Source organism: Atta cephalotes (assembly GCF_000143395.1).
Source record: "Atta cephalotes unplaced genomic scaffold scaffold00068, whole genome shotgun sequence".
In the NCBI taxonomy this organism is placed as follows: domain Eukaryota; kingdom Metazoa; phylum Arthropoda; class Insecta; order Hymenoptera; family Formicidae; genus Atta; species Atta cephalotes.
Window position 1 is genome coordinate 720742 of NW_012130132.1, and position 18137 is coordinate 738878.

An 18137-nucleotide genomic window follows, 5' to 3' on the forward strand; every position below is an offset into this window, starting at 1 on the left:
ACGGTAAGGTAAGTAATAAGTATATATATGCGGCGCGTCGTTGTAGGAGGAGTACGACGACGACGACGTACGTACCCCGTACCCCCTACCCCTCCCTCCTCTCTCTCTCTCTCTCTCTCTCTCTCTCTCTCTCTCTCCCCCTCCTTTCTTTCTCTCTTCGCTATCGAAGTATCCGTTCTTTCCGCTCGTTTCCTCAGTGATCACTGAATATGGATGAAGCACAGTCGCATTCGTAGGCGGGTGGATGCACAAGCTTAAGGTATTTCACGATGCGGATGCTCTTCCGGCCTTCTCTTTCCTCCTCATCTTTCCTCCTCATCTGCAGTTGCGGTTCTATCTTTTATTTCTTCATAACTCTTTTCTTTGTGAAAAGGAGATTCAAGCAAAAGATAGATGAAATAATACAGCAAAAGTGAAATTCTTAGAATTATACATGAATATTAAAATGAAATACTATATTTATGTGTTTACTCTAAAAAAATATGGGTATGTAAATTTAATATCATGCTATATTTATACATGCTTATATCAACACCAACATGGTAAGAATTGTGAGTGTAAAAAGTATTCATACAAGGAAGATTTTTTTAAACCTTATTTTTAGAAAATAAATATTAATTATTTTATTAACAAATAGGTTAAAAAAATAAAATGAATTTCTTATTATATAATTATTTTATCTAAAAAGATGCATAATAATTAAAATATATTATCTCAATAAGCGAAAAATAAAGAAATTATTTGAACGCACAAATAGTATTTATACAGTCTAGAAATTTAGCTCCCAAGATCATGAACACGATTATTTTCACGAAGTTCTTTTATATTAGGTCAGAATATACTCATTATTAATAAATTACTAATTTATATTTATTTTCTACACATACAAATAAGACTTTTTTAATAAAAAAAAAATCTCTCTTACTCTCTCTATGAATACTTTTTGTATTCACTGTAAATATTGCATGATGTTAATAATCCACACCTATATTCTTTCGAAAATTGCAATTATATATTTCGAATCAGTCTATTAAATATATTGCTATATATTTATATTAATACTTTAATTTATAGAGATACATAAATAATTTACAATCTATAAAAACCTATAATTTCTTTCTCACTGTATTAAACACTATATTAAATTAAAATTACTATCAAGCTAAAGAGATTTCTCTTGAAGAAAATGAGTATCATTAAGGCTAACAATTATTAAAAATAATTACTATTTCACTCACAGCTTTTTAATGCATCTTTAATATTCAGATTCAAAATCAACTATTAATTCAGCAAGAGCAACAGGTGTTTATATACATACCGTTTGAAATCCTAAAAGTTTCCGTTATAAGTATTATTTATACATCTGATCATTTTCGTCATATTGAGCATTTTTCATTTTAATCCGTTATTTTTCGTACAATTCTATCCCAGGCTATTCTACATAGGAAATGCATTCCTACAGAAAAATAAATTGCTTGTTTTAATAGAATATGGATAACTTAGCTCATTCATTAATAATTTTATAAAAATATCTTTTTCTTATGATATTTTTAATAAATCAACAAAGTGGATAATACTGATACTTGCAATGTTCGATAGTAAACAAGTTAAAGCAGAGTCCGTATCCAGCAAACACCAAAGTTACACGTAACTGTTATATTCGTAATTTCCCTCTCTATAATATAACAGTAATATAACAAATGTGATATATTATAGTTATATTGATAAATAGGAAATTATACTGGTAAGAAGTACATTACATGTGCTGAAAAAAAAAGATGTTATATTAGTATTATTCTGGTTAGCATTATTCTACACTAAGAAAAAAATGCTATTGATTCAATTAAAGATTATATTATGATCTATCACTAACATAAGTAATTCGTGTATATTTTTATTAACATAAAGGCTTGATATTGAAATAATAATTTATGTCAATAAAAATATACATGAATTAATCACTTATGTTAGTAACAGTCCATAACATAGACTTTAATTGAATCAACAGTATTTTTTTCTCAGTGTAATTGAAAATAATTTTATTAATTCAGTAACAACTATTAACCTTTAATACACAATTGAGCAATTTGAGCTCCAGCACTAGTTCTTTTTTTTTTTTTCAAAAAAACTAGAAACATTAAGTAATTAGTTATAACATTTATTACAATTTTTTTTTAAATACAAAATCTTAAAAATATTTTCTAAAGATGTTGAGATATATGTAAGCATCATTTAATAATTTTGTATATTTGTTAAAATGATGTGCAATTACTAATAACTTGAGACACGAATAAAATGATGAAAATTACTAATAACTTGAGACACGAATATGTCTCTTTCATATCATGTGTAATAAAAGACCGGAAAATTATTGTATAAAATTATTGTGTAAACTAAGGATAAATGAAATGTATACTCCATTCTCTTGATTTAAAATTTTATGTTAGCAAGATTATTTTCCATTAAAATAACGTTGCTGATATAACATTTTTTTTTTCAATGACTTGATGTTTGCTATGTACTCCATTAAATTGAACCATTTTGTTCGGAATTGACACTTACCATTGACGTGACAATTGCAACCGGGATGCCGCTCAACATACGAGTCTCTCGTCGATCGTGTTTGACGTTCACGTCCATGTCCACGGAGTTATTCTCATTTTGGAGCGATGTCCAACGAGACCGGGAAATTTTTATCGGTAGTCATTTTCTGCATCCCATATTCCGCCATATTCCCTTCAAAGGGACATTGCACAAAAGCGAAAATATACTTACCGGCGATCGCTCATTACTCGAAATACTTCGTTCCGGAAACGTCGTATAATTTCGCGATGATGCAAATTTCCCGATCGCATAATTTCCGCGTTTTTTGGTTGGGTTTTCTTTTCGATGCAACGCAACAGCATAATATTTTCGATAACGAATCCGAAAAAGATCGCGACACAATTCAGACAACTTCACTTGCGAAACCGGCTATCGAAATTGCAATTTCCTTGCTTCTTTCTCTCAATTCAAAGCGAATGGCAGCTTATTGTAATGAAGGTGATCCCGAACGTTTCCTCGCTTTTTCGTGTTTTTGGCATTCACAATTCGCGATTCGCGACAAGATCGAAAATTAAAAAATTGCTAAAATGGCTGACGACATTGGTCGACTGATAAACAATTCACGCCGTTGATTTGCAACGAACTAGAAGGGAGTCATCAATTCATCACGTGATCCGAATCGCTGATTGGTTAAGGGCGCGTAGAAATATGAAAGGTTAGCTTAATAATGACCGATATTCATATGGTCTCTTTTTTACTTCTGACGCTGCCAATTGAAGATTGTTATTGTTGCACTTTGAATCGGTTTTGAAATCAACGCTTCATATTAACTATCGCAACAAAGTTGTCAGCTTGCAACTAATGTAAAACCGGCTTTAAATACAAGGTCCAATTATGAATATTGCAACCTTATGAATATCAGTCAAATGCTTGTATTAACATCTTAAAATATTATTTAAGATAGTTTTTGAAATAAGGATGGACTATGAATATCGTTTAATAATTGGAAGATATGATTATATTAATGGACATATTGGTCACCAAACAAAAATCGATTCTCTTAGAAATCACTACAATAAAAGTATCTAAGCTTTCGATATTTTTAATAAAAAAGCTGCAATGACTTAGCAAAGCTAGATTTTTTTAATAAAATTTTTTAATTCAAGAATAAAACTTATATTAATCTTTCAACACTTTCTGTAAACATATCTTTCTCCGTTTGAACATTTTTGTCTAGTAGCTTAATATTTTGCTGTTTCAAGTTTTCCAAAAAAATTCAGAGTTATTTTTTAACATCTCTGTTACCGCTTTCAACTAATACGTTTAATGTAAATGAATATTTGAATAAAATGAAAGTAAATTAAAAATTAATTTGAGAATATTTGATTATGCTAAAGAAAAACCAGATTGTAGATAAAGGGTTAAATAAAATGAACTTTAAGATATTTCTGAAAATTATGAGCCTATTGAAACTCTTTTGCACAGTCTAACAGTACTAATTAGAGCACCAGAACATGGGAATATACCATACTACTACTGTTTCTGCGTTCTGTAACTGAACAATGATCGAATTGGATTTCACGGGAATAGGGTAACCCAGTTGAAAGCTAGACATTAGAATCTCATAGAATGGAACATTCGGTAAATCTAGTAATCGAAGTCTCGCGAATAGGAGTTGTGTCTTCCTAATGTACGTCACACCCTTCAAATCGCTTTCTCTTCCGTTCGCCACTCTATTGTTTGATAATGAATCATTGTGGATCCTGTATCATGTAGAAAGCTTACAGGATCGAGTCAGAATTTCTATTTGATCTCGTAATTGTTATGCAAGATGCGTCTATAAAGTCATCTTGTTTATTTTTCAAAATTAATGTAAAAGAAATGAAACTAACATTAAAAATATTTTCATTTCTATTAAAGAAATCCAGGAAATTCATACAAATCCGCAATTGTAAGGGATGTTTTCATTTCACAAGTCTTGAAAAATAGAAGGTTTCTACATCTTTCAATTATATCATGTCATATTTATTATGTGGTAAGATTGCAAAGGATTAAAGTAGCTCGTCTTTCACGATTTTACATGGAAGAAGAAGAGAGAACTGAGAGTATATTCGACGTTCACGAACGTAGTTCGAACAGTTAAGCTTGCTGTTGGATATATACAAGTCCCTATGCGAAACGCGCTGTTGTGCGATTAAGCTGAATGTATTGTTGCAAAGTCGCTTCGCGTTTATACCAAGTTGCTGCTCCGTTGTTTGCCGGAAGTGCTGTCTAGATCCACCACTAATGTTCTAGGTAGGCATGTACATGTTTCCATTTGCGTCATAAACGCTCTTATTAACGATGTCGATATCAAAAAATATCGCCCAAATATCGTGAATAATCATGAAAGTTATATCAGATTTTTCTCAATTATCTTAATTTAATCTTCTCTTTCAAAATGTAATTGAAAATTGTAAAAATATTACATGAGAAAGGCGACCTAATGCGAAAAGTCAAAAAAACAAAAAAATTAACAGCATGAGCTGTTCAATATTTATTTCAAATGACTATAATCTATTTTAATCCTCCGCAAACAATTAAGGTCTTTAAAGACATCACTGATATTTTGATAAATTCAAATTTAAAAAAAATAAATAAAATGCAATCTGACTTCTATGACGTGAAAATTTATTTTTAAAGTTTAGTCAAGTATATCAGAATTCTTTTTAAATTTTTATAACCCGAAATAATAAAATAAATTTGTTCTATTTTTCAAAGTTTCTTATTATTAACGGAAGAGTTCAAATTCATTTTATTGATGAAAAGTTAAATGGCCGCAATTATTAACATTGTAATGGTGATTCGTTAATGGGAAAAACAATAATTATAAATAGTGTACCTGCACAATATATAATTCTCAGATAACACAATTCTAAAATTATAAAACATTTTAAAGAAATTCTAAAATTATAAAACATTTTAAATATGGAAAAAATGCAAGAACTCTTTAAGAGAACGATTAGCATTCTGTACCTCAACTCAGACATAACACGCACATCTAAAAATGAGATATAAGACGTTTTAGTAAAAGATATCTTACCTGTACATACGTATGTCTGGATTATATTAAGGTGTACATATAGAACGCTAATCGTTCTCGAAGAGTAGAGCCCTTGGCATAGCATCGATGTACAATCGATTGAGTATCTCGCGCTAGAGTTAGAGAGCCTATAGGAGAGAGGCGACAACTATGATCACGTAATCTGATTGAATAAATCTTGTTCATAAATCAGTAGGTCTGTTTTGCAACCATTTTATTATTGGTTGTGTTGAGCAAAAAAAGCAGCTTTACAAATAATTGGTCTATATATTTAGGAATGAGGAACTAAAAGCAAAATCAATCATATTAAAGAATTTTACAACAGTTACAGTTGCTTTTTCTGCTGAACACAATCATTGTCTGTTGAGATATAGGACCATTTCTCCAGATTTAAAAGTATAATCCAATTAACTTCCAACAGTTACAAAAGTTCCACATGTTAACTAGATAATGAAAAACCACGGGCCTATGTGTTTCTGGCTTTACAAATACCAACCTAAGAGAGAAACAACAATTGATTATGTTCAAGTGACTCTGTCTCCTAAGTTGGTATTCATAAAGTCAGAAATATGAAAAACGTAAGCTAATCAAAGGTATCTACAATGCATTCTTATTTTAAGATCATTTTAAGTAAGTTTCTTAAGATGTTGATATGATTTTCTGATCGGTATTCATCAGTCGGTTTTCATTTCAAGATTATCTTAAATAATATCTTAAAATGCTCTCTGATTGGTTCATAACACATCAAGACTTAAGACACGTTTTTGTATTTAAGATCTTAAGGTCTTAAATATAAGATCCGATATGAATATCAGTCAAAGTCTCGCTTTGAAGCATTTGATCGACCAATCAAAAGAAAGAATTTTACAAATTGACTATCGCAAAAAAAACGCTTTAAAGCATTTGCAGCATCGCGTTGATCATATTCTAAAACGTAAGCATGAAGGAGTGGCCAATCACAGTAGAGGACATAAGATTGCCTTACATTCTCATTTTAATTGGCCGTTTAATCCGTTTTTTATTTTAAGATCATTGTAAATTAAGAACTGTCTACAATTGGAGTAAAATGGATGCGTTAACGATCGGAGAGACGTTATTAGTGCTGTTTACATAATTCTATCCTTGTTTTAGGTTTAATGAACGATGAAGACAGAATGATGTAAATAGCGTTAATAGAGTCTTCTCAAACGTACTCATGATGTAATAAGTTGTAAGTCGTAAGAAATTGACCAATCACAGTCAAATATTAAAAGAATAATCGACTATGATTGGTCAATTTCATACAGCTTAAGACATTACTACACGATAATACTCCTGTTGTAGACAGTCTGTTAATAAATGTCTTATGACTAATACAGCTCTGAGATTGATTTATGGCATTTCAAGATTGTACTGAAGATCATCTTGAATACCAATAAGCACTGACTATCAATGTCAGCCTTTAGATTCGCTTCCCGCCTCCAGCCAATTGTTCGCCATCTTGTAATAATCTCGCGCCGCGGCGGTCATTAGATAAAACGTCGTAGCTCCGTGTTTTCCATCTGATTTTACGGGTCCAAGCAATTCGTTTGAGCGAATAAGTGCTGCTAATATCAAATAATGTCTCAGGAACATTGAATGAGATCATGGATGACCGTCATTGTGCGCTAATTGACGTACGCGATCGATGTAAAGTTGCTCGATCGAATCTGTCTTTTCATTAACAGTTACTCCGAGATCTTTCGCGATCTTTCCATGGTCGAAACATCGAGTAAAATCTCGGAAGTGCCGAATAAATTCTCGGAAGTCGAATAATATTTCGTAAATACTGGGTAAAGCTGAATAAATAAATTGCACCCATTCGGTTTTAATTTGTCTTTCTCTTCGGTGATGACGAACTCATTGTCTGTACTGAAATTGTAAGTGGATTATATAATAATAATAACATTATAACAATTATATAATAATAATAACAGAGGATTGTAGGAAAGCCTGCTAATTACTAAAAATGTTATTGAGATTATAATAACTATTCTCTCATAAATGTACGTAACACATCTTAAATAGCTTTTCTTGTATTTGCAGTTTTTCGAAATGCTGTTTTACTCTATGAGATTTTATTCTATGAGGTATTCTATGGTGAGTCTCATTTTTATGGTGCTGATAATTTAATTGTAATTGACACAATTCTAGTCGACACGTGAGTTTAGTTACAAATGAGTATCTTACAATATATGTCCTATTAGAAAGTATACATATAATACTAGCTTTGATAGCTGTTGAAAGATGCATATTGCTATTGCCAATTTTACACAACAGTTTCTATATTTTTATAAAATTTATGACATCTTCATAGAAATTTTTAAAGAAAATTTTTCAAGCTCTACATAAATCAAATTATTTCTATGTATGCTCATACATATTTGATCATTTTATCATACATATACATGTACATGTATTATGTAATTGAATGAAAATAGATAAATCTGAATTGATATTTGTTATTTGAAAACTTTCGTAATTTTTTTTTTTTAGAAATCAATGAGCTAATGAAATTAAACACCTAGTTGACAATCAACTAAAATTAACATAACATTATTATTATTTTGTATTCATGTAACTTATGTAACACCATGTGTTATTTTACATTTATATTGAGTGCAAAATTATAACACTGACGTTGCATTATTTTTAATTTGTGTTGAATAAGTTATTTACAAGGAAATCAATTTTTAAATATTGAAAATTAGATTAATGTTCCATTAATATTGAAATAAGATGGCACCAACTATTTTTTAACATGTAATTTTGATTTGCATTATATGATTTATACATTAAAAGCACAATTAATAATTTATTGATTAATCAAATATTTATCGTGAAAAACAATTTTAATTTTCAAAATTAATACTAAAATACAATTTTACTTCTGAAATATTCATTCAATAAAGCTACCATTATAAAGCTACCTTCATTATACGTCGATCCATATTCAATAATTCTGAAAAAATAAAAAAAAGAATGTAATTAACAGACGACAAAATTGTCATTATTAATCTGCGTGCTATTACATAAAAAGCAATTGCGATATGGAGGCGCCAGGAAATAATCATGAAGACACGGACGTGATAAAAAGAATGAGGAGGAGAACGAAGTACGATTGCCACGAGTTGTCGGGGGTAATTTTTTGCTGCGCAACGCGATTTCAGTCGTATCACCGCTGCGGGCGTTTTGGGATCTCTCGGAAAAGTGCCGTTCCGTGTTTTCCCGGGCGCGTTTTAGCGGCGAAATTCCGCACGCCAGTAATTCGCTGTAGTGGGGCTAATTAGAGCCGCTGGCGGCCAGTGTTTCTGGTCGTTTCAACCAGTCTCCATGGTTAATAAAGACGTAATTGTTACGACCAGCAAACGCAAGAGAGATCTTCGATTGTGTGACAATGCAAACGCAGGTGGCATGTATTCTGAGAGATTGGTTTGATTGGGAAACTGTACGCGAATTGATAGTCTTGATGATATTACATTTATTTATGTCTAAAAACTTAGAGATTGAATTAAAATTTTGAAACAAGGGAGCTATATAATTATAACTTTTTGTTAAAAAATATAGTAAAGAAAAAAGAGAGAAATAATAGGTATTATAAATAAAATATTAATTAATGTATTTTTTCATCTATTTGATACTTCCAGTTTAGTAACTTAATTCTTTCAACGTTAAAAATTAAATACTTTGAATATATAATATTTTTTTATAATATTTTTTATCGGATATAAATATTTCTTTACGCAAAAAAGCCATATTCGAATTTGATTAGACATCTATGATGTAATACATGAACAGATAAATAAATCGTATTTATAGAGAACGAAAGAGAATGGATTTAGAATGGAAATAGTTGACGTCTGATATTTTTGTGTGTGATTTAAATGCCTATCGATATTAAATATTTAGATATTTAGAACAACTTTGATTGCTTGCAAATGTAATACCAAGGTATTGGCTTTATTACTATGGTTTCATTCTCTTGGCTTCTCGTCAGAAATTTAGAGCCACTAATTAGTCCTATAGAGGTGCAGAGAGTTAAATACCGCTTAACGCAATACGCGAACGATAACTTTTCCTCATTGTCAGGTCAAAATTTGAATCACGAGAAGCGCCTGAAAATCGATTGCCACGATCGCTTTTCTCCTAGACAACAGCTTTATCCGAGAGATGTTTGGACAAAATCTCTTCTCTTCTTTCTTCTCCTCCTTCTTCTCCATCTTTCTTTTTCAATATTCAAAAAGATTAATAACCTGTACAAACAGTGTATATGTCTTCTATTAAGTTTGCATGTAAATAATTTAATTAGCGAAGAACTTTAAAATTCGAGCACTTAGAAGCAAGTTCAGTAGTTACATTAGTATTAACATTGAATGAAGATATGTAATTAACCCAAATTAAGTTTTTAAAATATTATGTATAATGATATAATTATATACATAGAAGAGTTTTACTTTGAATTTTCTGTTACTTATAATGCAAATAAATTAAGAATTTATATTTGATATTATTGTTATAGTTTGTATTACGAATTGATGTCTGTCAGGATCAATATTATTTTACAAATTTTCTATTTTTTTATCATTGATGTAATCTGACTGAACTTTTAAATCTTATCAATAAAACATATCATATTTTGTTATTTAGTAAATTTCAGATAAGATGATAAAAGAAGAATAATTCATTTTTTTTAAATTGAAGTGAAAAACGCATACTGTTCTTTTTTTGATTGACAGTTCAATGTATATTTCGCTATGTACGCTTGAACCTTTCGTTCAACCTTGATGGAAATTCTTTTGAAAGCTAAACGATCATATGGACAATATATACCAATTTGTTATCCTGCAATCTATTATTCCTATAATCTAAAACAAGAGAAAATTAAAATAGAGAAAAAATTATGAAATTACGAATTAACAGAAATAAATGGTTGCACAAGTTATTTAAAACTTACTAGGCACAGACATATATTGTTTGTACAATAAGTTACTAAAGTTTTTATGAACATCTGAGAATAATTTTCCCATTGCTAACTACATTAACTTTAAGAGATAAACTGTTGCAAGAACAGTAAATGAAATTTGTAATGTATTTATTTTATAGCTATTTTATTTTATATCTACTTAAGAAGAAAATAAGATAATAGAAATTGAACACTAATAAATAGGAAAAGTGGATGCATATGAATATTATTAGTAGTACACTGATTGTTGACCTGTGAATTTTTTTATGATTACATATGGAACATTTTTTATTTATATCATCTGAGATAAAATAGATAAATACAACGATCTGATAGATTATTTAAATTTTATGTATACATATGTATATGTATACATATTTGGTTCTAATTTGACTAAAATTAATTAACTTTGTGTTAATTGTTATTCTAATAATTTTTATTTTATTTGAGAATTAGAATACGTGCATGAAAATTGAACAAGGTTTATATTTTAAGAAAAATGTGAAATTTTTAAATATGCAAAATTATATTTTTGCTAATATATAAATTATAATATGACGTCTATAATGTTATCCTTATTTTTATTCATATTTTATGCATTTGGAAATGATATCGGATATAATATGTACTCTTTGTTGCAAAAATATATAACGTATCCTATCTATAAATTTATCAAATTTCATGGAGATCCATTGTAGATTTTTCCATATGAAAATCTGGAATTTTTATCCGTGGAACCTACATTTAATATCTACTTATATACTTATAAATCAAAGATTGACTAGAGGGGACTACTATTTGATACGTTTTTCTTTGTCGTATTTGGATGTTTTTCAGGGCAGAAAATTGTGCCACTTAATAAACGACAATACTCTAGAAAAGGGTTCACCTGATAGCTTCCTATGTAACTCATAACGATGAGGTCTCGTTCGTTAATCGACTCCCGTGGCTTTCCACCAATATCGAATGTCTACGCAGATAGTTTCCATTTAGTTTCCACATCTAAACTACCTCATAGTTGAAATAGACATGCAATAAGTAGTAGTTACTGTCTGTGGTTTATTTAGAGATCTAATATTTCTATTAAATATGATACTGCAATATTTGATGAAATTAATTAGTCTCTTAATATTTGCCATTTTGTAATAGCTATCATGCTGAACTTACTAGTTAAAGAAATAATGAATATTTCTTTTAAAATATAAATGTATGTATCTAATGTTGCTTCTTTTTAAATTTTAAATTATATTAATTGAAGCAATGATGCCAAAATTATTTAAATTGCCTTATTGTTAGTTTACTTAGTGTTTTATTATTAAATTTAAAATATATACTTATGATTATATACATATGATTATATTTTATATTAAATTTACCATGTTTTTTTAATAAGTCCAATAATATTTAACATATTATTCTGTCTATGTTAAAGATTCAAGGATATTGTATACATGTTGAAATAATTGAAAGTAATATGCTATGATAAAAATACACATCGGAATAATTTCCCATTCAAGATATGATTATTGCTTCCCAGCTTTAATTAAAATCGAAAAATCGAAAAATCTGACGATACGATCTATGCACACATATATATATATATATATATATGTGTATTATATATATATATATATATATATATATATGTATATATATATATTATATATATATATATATATATATATATATATATATATATATATATACGTATACGCGAGCGGATTTAATACGTTTTAACGTTCAGTGCTTCACCGCCGAATTAATGTCGCTACCATTTTTATGAGGTCATAGTCTATGCGTTGTAAAATTTATCTACTGTCATGAGAACGACATTTCTCTGCGTTTCTCTTCATCCACGTTCTCATTTTACGCTATAGCTATCGTCAACTCTTCAGCTTTTAAGGTCTCGCCGAAACCTTGCACGTTACTATCTGAACTTTTATTGATTCTATCAAAAATTTTTTTATTACTTGTCCTCATTCTCCTTTCCAATTTTCCATATACGTTTAATTACGAAAGGCACCCGAGAAATCTTTGTAACTTGTTTATTCAAATCAAAGAATCAGTATTATATTAACGTGTTTTTAATCGACTGTTGTTTCTAGTATTTTGTAACTAAATAATCTGCATTTAATATGAAATTATAACTTCTAAATTTTAAGATTTAAAATCTGTATAATTTTAAATGCACTTTCTTTGTTGTTTAAAACGCTTTCAAGTTTGCAACTACAAAAACAATGACATTAAACTGACCATGTTTTTCATTACTTATGGACGCGAGCTTCTTTCTACGTTTCTGTTTATTCGTGGCTGGAAAGCATGAAAGTCCGAAAACCACGTCGTATTTCTTGTTCTGAAATGTCGTACGTGTCTCTGATTTTGATGAAAGCGTCGCTTCTGGGGAGTTTCTACTTGGTTTGACAATGTTTTAATGGGATTTTAGCTAACGGAGTAATGTCCTTGCCATGTAAAATCAACCGAAAGTGCCGGCGACTTTATCCGTGATACCGACTTATGAGAAAACTGATTTTCGCAACATAATTTTCATATAATTGGGTTGTCCGAACTTATACTGATGGCTGTCGCTTGTTTTCGCGGCGCCGCATTGCTGCGCACACTAACTTTCGATACTCCTTCAAGAAAACATAGTAAAACCGTTCGAGTAAGTATCCGTGCTCGAGTAAGTTACCTACATCAATTTATCTCACAATACCCGATACAGCGAGAAATAATGTTAATAAACAAAAATAAAATAACGTCTTTAATTTACAAAGCAAATGATAATTAATTTAAACTTAAAGATTATTAATTTAAAAGACGAGCAAATTAGACGTTAAAATGATTAAAATATATTTCATAATCTAATGAAAGCATATATACCTAATATATTTTGGCTTACAAAATCTTTATCAATTTATAATTTAAAAGAAACAAATAATTAATGACATTATATAGTCTTACATACTAAATAAATTTTAAATTTAAAGTAATAATAAGAGACTAATTTAATAACTAAATAACAATTGTTATCGAATTCTAATATGATAATTGTGGATACGTAATTATCCAACAATAAATGTAAGTCGTTAATGTCGAAATCATCGTATGGTCGAATATCGATTCGACATCAGATTTGATGAGTCATTTCTCGCTGGTTATGCCAATTAACGATACGTAAAGCTGTTCTAATTCAAATCTTTATATTCTCGCAAGGAACTGATCCGCAATTATTTGGGCTTATTATAGCGACATCTGTGAACTTTAACTCAATACATTGCACTCATATTTAAACATCATACATACGGTTTTACAATAATATTGTAAATACGGAATGACAATATAATAATATTATAAATATTTGGGAATAATAAAATTTAATAAAAAAATTTATTACTTGTTTGATATAGAATATATAGATAAATCGAAAACTCTAACTAAAGTTCTCTTTTTTATTTATCTCTTAATTAAAAAACGAGGTTTACAAAAGGAAGCCATTGCACAATAAATTCTTATAAAAATTTTTATATTTCTTTTTTTAGAGATGGCCAGTATATTTGAGTTTAACTTTTAGTATACACGATGATTTTCTGATTCTCTATTTAATGTGATGGATTTCATTTATGTTCGAGATTAATTTTCATTACTTTAACAAATGTATAAAATTATTAAGTGATTCTTACATATGTTTTAACATTTTTAGAAAGTATTCGTAAAATTGTATATTTAAAAAAATTATATATCAATATATTACTTGATACTGTTAGTTTTTTGAAGAAATGTGCGCAGAATGCGAATGACTCAATTGTGTATATATTAATGATAAAAGACTTTTTTTTAACTAGACCATGTAGATCCAACTAAAGCATTACAAAAGCTTTTCGCAGAATTTATGGAAATTGATCTTTGTAATACGGTTTGAATTGCAACGATAATTGTCAGGGCTTTTTTTCGAGGTTTAAATGCGATTCGAATTTTAATTATCTATTTATCTAATTGTAAGTTTTACGAGTGCAATTTAATAAATTTTTTTAAATCAGAAATCTCGATTATACAAATACTGTAAAATAGCTTGCTGTGTTTCTTAAGAAATTTTTTGTACTGTATTTAATTTGAGACACCAAATTAGGAATTCTATAACGGTAGTTTTTTAATTTAATGTAGAAATCAGTCCATTATTTTCGCATGCGGAAGATTTTTTTAAGCAATTCCTTGCTGCGCAAAACAATCCGTTAACAACATCGAGTAAGTTTATTTCCATGTTCCGTATAGCGAACGGCCTGTAATTAATTTCACCAGGATCGCTGCCCATGACGTAACATCCGTGTATCCTTCTCAAAGAAGCGAAATAAAAAACCCAGCATCTCTGGTTAATGTATTTACGAACGGCTCTTGACATCATCGCGAAATATTAAAATTTACAGACTTTTTATAGATTTATCTACATTATATTGTGTATTTTAAATTTTTATAATTTTTTTGCTATTTACTTAGAAGATAAAAATTTGTTCGTCACTTGTGCACTTCTTCGAGCTAAAGATATCTACTCATTCTTTTACCAACTTTGATTACAGAGCAAAGCAATTAAAATACGTGAGAAATATAAATTCAATTACAGGAAAAATTGGTTCTACTGGGTAGAATTTTCTACTGGATGAAACCAAAGTTTACGTCATAATTTACATTGCGTGGGTGGAAAGAGACACACGGCAGAAAATGCATAAAGAAGAAAAAACCGCGGGGAAGGCCAGGTAGTAGTATGAGTGATTTATTTGATTGGTGCACGAGCACTTTTTCCTCGCTCGGTCCGGCACATTTTCTCGCCCTGTTTCTCGTTCGGTACATGGCTCGTTGACTCATTCGTTCATTCGCCATATATACACCTTCGGCCCTTTTACACCCCATTAGACTTACCAGCGTCCACGACGGATAAACACGCACTATGTACCCCGTGCTGCTTCGGGAGTGCGATCCAATCATAAATTTCACTCCTCGACAAGGACACTCATGTCTCATGGGAGGGTCCATTACCTCGTTACATTCAGGAATCAAGGAAGAAGATACTAGGAGAAGCATATTACAACTGCTGTAGAGTCTTTTAAAGTATAGTGTAGTACGTTCGAAATAAAATAGAATTTATAGCCGTTTCAATTATGTTAGATTTGTCGTGCAGTGTATCTTGATATAATTAATATTTCAATGAACAGTTTATATTATAAATATTCGTTGGGACACCAAATTTCTTTTTCATATTGGTAAAAGTATGTAATTTGTCTATCATCATTTATTAATAACTTTTAATTTTTTTAAGAGAAAATAATTAAAAAGAATAATTACATTTTTTTGTAAGAAATTATAAAAAAATTCAATATTACGACATTGAATTTAAAATGAATGCCATAAATTTATAAATGATATATTTATCCTATAATATTTTATTATTATTCGCTGTTTATTTGTTATTCCTACATTTAAATATTTCTTCAAAATCGCAAACTTGATGATGCATTTTGCCAATTCATACCAAGAGGGAATGAAATTTATTAGTAGAGGCCGTTAAACGCGATAGCATGAGGCGCACCTTGTGATGCCGGACGGAAGCACGTATTTCCGATTAATATTCCGTTTGTCTGGCCTGCTTAACGAAATCCACCTGCGTGGCATAGTAATATATCTAGCACGTAAAATCATAATTAGCCACAATTCCACGAAACTGAATTGGCTGTTGGCATTAGTCACGAGAAGCGCGAATTCGTAGTGAGAGATTAGGCAATCTATGACGCGCAAGTGCCTCGTATACCAAGGGACCAGATTGTAATACAGTCATCGATCAAGCTTGGTTATAGGCAGTGCTACTCGTGGCGCCTCATTTCCTTCCACGCTTCGTAATATCGAATCGAATCGATTCCACTTATGTCGAAACATGACATTTACATACTTGTCCGTAAATATTGAATCATGTTAATATTAGTAAAAAGAAATCCATTATTTTTGCATGAAATTGAATGGAAAAATAATGGATTTCTTTTTACTAAACCTAATGTAAGCTGTGCTATACATTTCTTCCACATTTATTACATCTTGCACATTTATTACTTCTTCGAGATTTGATTTAAATAATACATGGTAAATTTAAATAATACATGGAAAGAACGATTTTGCTGAAATATTTAAAAATTAACTAGATATAGATTTGAAAATAATTTTGTTTGGACCACTAAATAATTATGTAGAACGCTTTCATTTATAATTACTAAAATGTTAAAACTTTTTGCAACATATTATCATCAGCATCTAATTCTGTAATAATTATTTCATGATACAACAAAATTATTTTCAGAACTGCATTTAGCTAAATTTTTAGAGACTTCTGCAAATCTTATTTCTAGCTAAATTTTTAGAGATTTCTGTAGTCTTTTATTAAAACAGTACACAACAAAATTTGTTCTCTAATTGATTTTTCTTACGAATGAAATATAAACAAATATTTTTGAAATATTTATTGTAAATTAACAAATCGAAATACGAATTTCTAATATGTTTTTTATTATGGAAACGTCAGCTTTAAACTTTGAACAGAGAATGTCTAGGTTACGGAACATTGGGCATGTCTGGCGTGACCTATATAAACGTATCCTAAAGTACTGAGAACGCAGAGTTTGATCCTAATCATAGTCAAGGCTTAACCGTGCAAAGGGATTCATAATCCGGAATTGCATTCAGTCAGTTTCATTAGTCCAAATACTCCAAATGCATCAGTTATGCAGAAAGCACGATCCTTTGAGAAACTTTACGTGGATTATTCTTTGTCTTTAATATAGCATTCTAATTAAATATTCTCATATATGATAATATGTACGATTTTTGTTAGATAGATGGTATTTTTCAAAACATGCTTTTCATTTATTCTGAGCTCTCAACAAAGCTACGTAAATTCCAATTTTATTTGTGATCAACTCATTAATGATGCATGATTAGTAACAGGCTATTTGCAATATAAATTATTAATCATACACATTCTAGTCTTTATGAAACTTGTATAAATTGAGTAAACATTGTGCTCACAAATTTGACTTTTGTAATCAAAGCGTTACGTATAAAATTATGATTATATAATTAGAAAACAGTTTCTTTCCATAAATCAAAAATTTTTATTCCACTTTATGTAACTGCGAAATATATTAAAATTTCATTTGAATGTATGTAATTAATTAATTAATTAACTGTCTTTGATGTATAATAACAAATAAAATTGATTATTATATGTATAAAATAATAAATAATTAATTAAAAAAAACATAAGTAGAAGAAATTAAAAACGAAAAATTACATTGATTGTAATGTAATTGCAATATAATATGAGAAGGACACACACACACACACACACACACACACACACACACACACACACACACACACACACAACAACTAAATAAGTAATAATTAATTAAAGTTAACTTTATTTTACTTTTTATTTTAGTTTATTTTATTTACTTAATTTAAGTTTAGGTATATTAATTAACTTTAAACTTT